The 7169-nt window shown below is 33.5% G+C and overlaps 1 long non-coding RNA gene across 1 annotated transcript; it reads right to left on the bottom strand.

The window, feature by feature from the left end:
• Window positions 1–416: 416 nt before the first annotated feature.
• LOC123553562 (uncharacterized) lies at window positions 417–6380 on the bottom strand. The gene is made up of 3 exons (XR_006686784.2): window positions 5939–6380; window positions 2762–2816; window positions 417–2321 (listed from the first exon to the last, which is right to left on the bottom strand). It is a non-coding gene; the product is annotated as an uncharacterized LOC123553562 (long non-coding RNA).
• Window positions 6381–7169: the final 789 nt, after the last annotated feature.

Genomic DNA, 7169 nt, shown 5'->3' with positions numbered 1-7169 from the left:
TGTATTGTTACATAGTACATTTCTAAATTGAAGTCCAATTGTGCTAATAAATGCTATCGCCAGATAAAGACATTAAAATCTATATTATTTTGGGTGAACGGTTATTTTTAATTCCATTTATAGGCTTTCGAAATGATTCCAAGCATATGGATTCTACTAAGCAAGGAAAACAAGTGTGCATAACAATTCTGTAGATAACGTGAAAGTTGATAAATATGATGCCATATCTTAAAACACTTTAAGCACCCTTTTCTCACGGTTTGTTCTTGTTGCTTATTTCATTTGGCAACGTTTCACAACGTTAAAAATCACATTAGTTCTAAGATTAAAAAGTAAGACTGTTTTATGTTATTCATTATGAATCTTAACCTTAAAGATAGTTAAATGATAAAGATACAACAAGAACACGTCACGATTGAGATATTTAAGCATAATTGTAATACACAATTGGTTTTAAAATTAAAATAAGATACATCTTCAATACCTATGCGGTAATAACGGATATGTTTTGTCAAATAGCAACGTTGTGAATGGCTTTAATTAGTGTCAGGTGTTAAGAGTCAGTTCTTTTAAGTTCTTTATGAGTTGTGCGAAACATTTTAATAATATCGAACTGGAATGTAGAAATAACTGCAGACTGCAGTCTGCTTATCAGTGTGTTGTAACAGATTCTCTTGTATGCAAAAAAAAATGCTTGCATGCTCTCATGCACGTTTCCATGTTTACAATTATCTCTCACCATGCACTTTTATTTAACGGCTATGTCTATGTTTTGGAAAACAAATGAAACCACACCAATCAAAGAAAGAAATAGTTGTTTTGCATGGCAATATAACATCATATAAAAACGTATATTACTCTACAAAACGATTGCCAATTTACTGATGTAATTATACTTTGAATTTCAGGAAAAGTACTGCATAAACTGGCCACACATTTTGACAGTTCAGCGCTTTTAAAAAACGAACTGTTACGCATCTTCATTTAGATGCTTTTGCAATAAAGGCCCTATGCTGAAATATCACATAACTAGGTGTAACATAGTTTTCAGCAATTGTTAACTTTTATTTTTATAAAGCAAGTAGAAAGTTGTTGAAAAATAAGCATTTTTGCTAAATGGCATCTTCACTATAAATATACTGTAGATGTTAAATATTGTGTAATAATTTTTCATTTTTATTTTGATTTCCGAGTTTAATTACCTAACTGCCCAGCTTGCTACTACTGACCGCGAAACATGTCGATTCGATACGGGTTCACTACCTATAAGCTTTTGCTATGGATACATTTTGCATATTAAATTGTGAAAATCGATTTGTAGAACTGAAAAGAAGGCACTTCGATTCACATACAATTATATACTGCTTCAACAACCAAAGAAAACTGAATTTCAGTCTGACATTTGTACATAGGCTACATTAATATCTTTCACTTGCTTCAAGCTTAATACCTGTACACATTCTTAATATCTGATAAAAATCCCGCTTTAGGTTCAAAACCCATTAAACATGTCTGGTAGAGCTTTTATCGCATTTCGCGGAAGTACTAAACATCTATGGTGGCATATTTCTGCCACGTGATAGCTAGGTAGCTATCGTGATACTTTAAAATTCATCTTGATAAAGCGAAGTTTACTGAAAAGATTTATCTCAAAAGTAAAATGTTTCCAGGAAATATTATTGCGATAAAACCTTTACACGAAGAAGTAAGTGATTAAAATCCAATTCTTCCAGAGCTGTTTAACAGTTGTCACAGCTTTTGAACGACTAACGTACTTTTAATGTTTAATTTCCAGAATAAAAGAATCCAGTGCTGTCTTGTTAGGTGGTTATACTGAGACTCTTCTATCACAGCAGCAGACTTTAACTGCTGTCTAGTGGTTATAAAATGTCTCCCCGTACTTGGATTCCGTGTTGTTATATTTTCTGGTTTGAGTCTGCATGGTTGCATTCTATGCTTACTGTATTGGCTACCGTCCACGCCCTCTAGCCCCGGGTTGAGCAGAACTCAACATTTACGCATGTTACAAGTAACAGAATGTAACCTGTTTTCAAAGAAGAACTTGAATAATAGGTCTTCAGATATCGTATACTTCAGTCAGACTGACGGTAACGGAAACCGCACTGTCTCTTTCCCCATCATTCAACACTTTTTCTTTACTAACTTGTTTCCTTCCATGTCACTGGACCATTTATTGTTGATATGGTAATCGTTATTGTTCATATGGTAATCGATTTCCAGATCCAATTCAAATTGGCGGACTGTTGAGGAAAACATCTGCTTTTTATTTCATATGTTGTAATTCGTTTCCAGCTTCATATCTGTAATGAAAGGAGATTCCGTTTAGGAGGTTTTGATAGTAAAATCATATCGTAATACCATCCTGCCTGTCGAGCCGGCACAAGGGATTGACTTTAAAGTGGAGTTAGGTAGGTAGCAACAACTCTAGCTTTAGTTACGATTAGGTTGTTCCTCTTTTCTATTTCTGGAGAATTACTTAAAATCTACACCGGGGACTGACGTTGAGAAGGAGTGCAGTTTGCAATTCATATGACTAAGAATCAGTAACTTATTAGTTTTTTTTTCCGTTTTCTCTTTTCAACATCATCACTTTTCCGCCGGGACTATTGAATGTAATTTAAAAATTCTTTTAATAATAAAAGGTGATAATTAGAAAAAGTGTAGTGCACAAGAACTGTAACTCTTACACTAGTAAACACACATTTTAAAACTAAATTTTGAATAAAAAATAAAAATTCACCTAGGCTGAATGGGCTTTTGCGTTGGTCAGTGTAACATTCTTTTGTACACATATTCTGTAATAAGAAAAAGAGCATTTAGATGTCATCTGCGTCAGTGGGGTCAAGGTCACATTTTATAAAGAGTGAAATATATTTCTGGTCAATAGTTTCAGTTTGGATTGATATGTTGTCACCAATGATGGTTTTTTCAAAGATAAAAATCGACAAAGCTTTGGATTTTATTTGTGTCACTGGGGTCGCTGTTACTAAAACAGATAATATATTTCTGCTGAACAATTCTGGACAGGAATGTGATATTGAAATAAATGTTAAGTGTAGTAGCTAAGTTAAGGCTGGATTCGCATTTATTCCGTTGTTAAGTCTATTAACCATAAACATTTGGACAACGTCTTACTCATCCCTTTGCTTGGTTAAATAAAACTAAGATATGCAGAGCTTGTTTCAGAGCTGCATGTATTTAATATTTAAAATTTTGATGATTTCAAATTACTCAATGTTCTCTTTTGTAACAACAGGATATTCATCTATACATACACGAAAGCTCTGTTTAGACATTGCTGCACACAGTGCTTTCATAGACCAGCTTCCAAATTGATCATGCAATGTTTGGTTTATCTGTTATCAAATACATCAATTTGTGTAAACAAAACATTGTCTAGTTTTATTTTGAAGTAAATTTTACGTGAAATTACAAGCGATTTGTCAATTTTAGGGCGGTCGTACAACAAGTTGATTTCAGGGTTGACGAGTCGTCCATTTCATGTCTCCCCATTATATAAAAGCGTTTACAAGTGATTTTATTCAAATATCATTTTTCATAAAAAATGCAAAATGGTGATTTTAAACGTGACCGAACGGTTCTTGCACGCTTACGTATTACATACACATTATATCAAAGAAGTCAGTACAACAGCATAATATGCTGAAGGCCATGCATTGACCTTGATAAATAGATAACATGTTAACTATTTAATACAATCAATGTGCCCAAGTGGTAACGGTCGCTGTCCGCAATCGATGGTTCTACCCGGGTGTCCGCACTAGAATGAAATAGTGTCAGATTTTGCAACTGGTGCCTTCCTCCACCAGCAAAAACTTTAAATATAGCCGTATGATGTCGAGAATTGTGTAGATAGGACTCCACATTAAAACAAAACAAAACGATCAATGTGCAGTCTGTTTCTTGTTATTTTTGATAACACAAATACCTTCCATGACTCTTGTTTGTTTTTATCGGTAATTATATACAAAATAGCAATTATATAATCTTCTGCAACTAAGCATTCGCAAAAAATACTGCATTTTGAACAGATGGTGTTGTTTGTAAAAGATAACATTTGTACTTATCCTCATTAAAACCAAAGTGTTTATGTTTCCTTTTTTTCCTGCAATAAGTTCAAACAATTTTATTGCTAAAACTTTTTAAAGTGTTATTTAGGTACTCGAAAATAAATTTTTTATCAAACAACAAGTAAAGCAAAACTCACGTGCATGCTTGTGCAGGCTTTTCACTGCATCAAAAAAAAAAAAAATAAAATTGAGCCGCGCATGAAAAATCACTTTGCGACCAGCATGGATCCAGACCAGCTGGTATCGCGCAGTCGTGTAGGTCATGCTGTCGCTACTGTTTCTGTAATTGCAATAGCTTGAAAGCGAACAGCAGGATCCTGACCAGAACTGCGCGATGCCAGGTGGCTGGATCCATGTGGCGCAAGCCACTATGTTGATTTTCTCATGGGCGGCTCAAATTGAATAAAGTCTTTGAGATAAAGTGTATTACTTATTAAAATGAAAAAAAAAACATCATCAACAACAAAAAAAAACAACATCGTATTTATACCATTATGCTACTAAGTGTTATATAATGTGACTATCTGGACTCGATTGGTCAGATTTCGGGAGGTCGTATGCATAGCGCTTTTGCAAGATTCGCGAGTCGTCTTTTCTACGTCTCCATCATATGTACATTATAACGGGATCAGTAGCTGATTTATTTTCCTTAGTCATCCACGCGTTATGACGCCACATCAAGATCTAAACATCCATCAGACATATTACATGCAGGTTGTCTGTGAATATCATTTTTAGACAGATTCTGGTCTACGCAAATGTAGGTTAAGCTATAGGAGAGTTAGACGTCGCCCGAGAGAGGCCTTTGCCAAGCTCTTTCAAACGCTAATGGCCTTGTCAATATAAATTCCGAGTGTCATGTTTTTTTTAATGGAACGGAATAAGAATTTGGAATAAATTTACTGAAATGAGACTGCAAGTCAATTTAGAAAGGCATTGTTACGAGTTTGACAATAATGGGCGCGTTTTTAATGCCAATACATTTACTGTAACAACAACAAAACAAGAAATCCAATAGGGATAACAAAACTGTTTTTGATTGTTTTCATTGTTATTTGGCAACGAATCCTTTTAGAGTTATGATTATTATACAAGCAGAGCCTTGTTTCAGCCAAAACAATTATCAGCACACCTGATATTATAATCTGGATTTACATATACAACTAATGTCAGATTGCTTTTCTTATAAATTACAGAATAAAGCAAAACGAAATATTTTCTTTCTCTTTCTTATAGAAGCGTATTAAAAATCTGTAAACAGAAACGACGTCATGATGTTTCAGAGACACAGAATAACAAGGTTCCAGTTTAGTTTTATAACTTGATGCGTAACGTTATGTTTTTTTTCTGCAAACCATACTTTAAATCCAGAAATATACTTTAAAGAACAAAGAGCTACAACCAAAAGATGATTGATTTTTAACGGATTTTACATGAACAATATAATTATAATCACATTACGACTCGTTAATTGTCATTAGCAATACAAGGGTTTTTGAGGGTGGACAGATGCGGGATGAGTAAAATCACCAGAAACGCCAGTGTACAATTCTACAAATTTTAAACATATAAGATTTAAATTCAACGACCAAACACTAATCTCCGCAGATCTTACAGCATTGTATGTTATGGTTAACAATAAAGTTGGTTTAGAAATACATTTAAAAGATTAACTATCACAAAATTTGGAGAAAACATTAGACACAGGTATTTTAAAATTATTGCAATAAATTTGAAATCAGGATTTCTTCATTTGCATCGTGTTTTCTACGAAATTTTGAAAAATGCAATAGTTTATTTTTAGTAAATACCGAAGTAATACCTACGGTTTTTAAATACCTGCGATTCCGTTTCCTTGGAAACATCTGTTTTTTTATAATATGAAATTATAAATCATGAACGTTTTTTTTTTCCAGACAAGAATGCTCTGTTCTTCCTCTGTCCTAGAAATTCTTTGGGTAAATGATATGTCAAAACGTGAAAACTCACATTCTTCACAACAGTATCATAAACACTGATAAAGTTTAGAAAATGTTTTTATAATCAATGAAATAAAACGCGAACAAAATCGTGCTGTTTATTGGTCTAAAGTATATTTCCGTGTACTAATCGAGCTAAAACACCATTTGCAAATTTATAATTATAGAAGACACTTAAGTTAGAGATTATTCATAATGTAAAAAAAACATTTTATTTTCATCGCATTTCGTGCAAAACGATTTTTTCTTCATAACGCGAGGTGAAAACAAATCCGATATTCACATTTATTGTGTTCAAGCTTTTTGATAACTATCTTTAGATAGAAAAAGGATGTGAGGCAACACAAAATCAAATATAAGATATTGTAAAAAATTAAAAGGTAGTTTAGCTGTTATCTGGAAAATATTATCTCTGCGTTCAGTTCATCGACAAAGCTTAACAGAAAATAATCGTTATATTGGTTAGTTTCAGTGTAAATTACATATTTTTAGGAATGGAAATTTGAATTTTATACAGTAAAACCTTTTTTTGGGGAGGTGGCGGGGGATGATAGATAGAACAACTACCACTTACACTGAAATGAATAATGTTTATTTTAGAAACTAATCATAAACCTCGGTTTCGCTTCAAGTGAAATTATTTTCTGGTTGCCAATACTCATGTTATACATTTTGTGTACTAAAGCTTATTTATAGCTGCCACCGGTAACCCACATGGGCGAATCGTCAAGAGGAATTTTAGGTCGAGAATAGAGCAAGATACAGAAGACGCTCTAATTCCAGAAGCTGCCCTGTTCTTAAATCTGGGAGTTACAAGGGACCCGTGACCAAAGATTTTATAGTTAGACAGTGTTACCACTCGACCGCTGCGTCCAATCTCATATCACCCACACTTGCATGCGGTATTTATTTCTGAATAATCAATTGTACAATGTAACACTTAAAATAATGATATTTATCAACTCTCGTTGACGGCTTTCCGTCAAGCATACGAATTTTGCGGTTAAATTGAATGCTCTTTTAAGCACAGTATATTGTTTTTTCATTGGCCAAGGGCGGAAAACAACAGTAACATACA

This window comes from Mercenaria mercenaria, chromosome 4, assembly GCF_021730395.1.
Source record: "Mercenaria mercenaria strain notata chromosome 4, MADL_Memer_1, whole genome shotgun sequence".
NCBI classification, from domain to species: Eukaryota; Metazoa; Mollusca; class Bivalvia; order Venerida; family Veneridae; genus Mercenaria; species Mercenaria mercenaria.
Note: the sequence above shows the minus strand (reverse complement) of the source record. Positions and strands in the feature narration are given on the sequence as shown.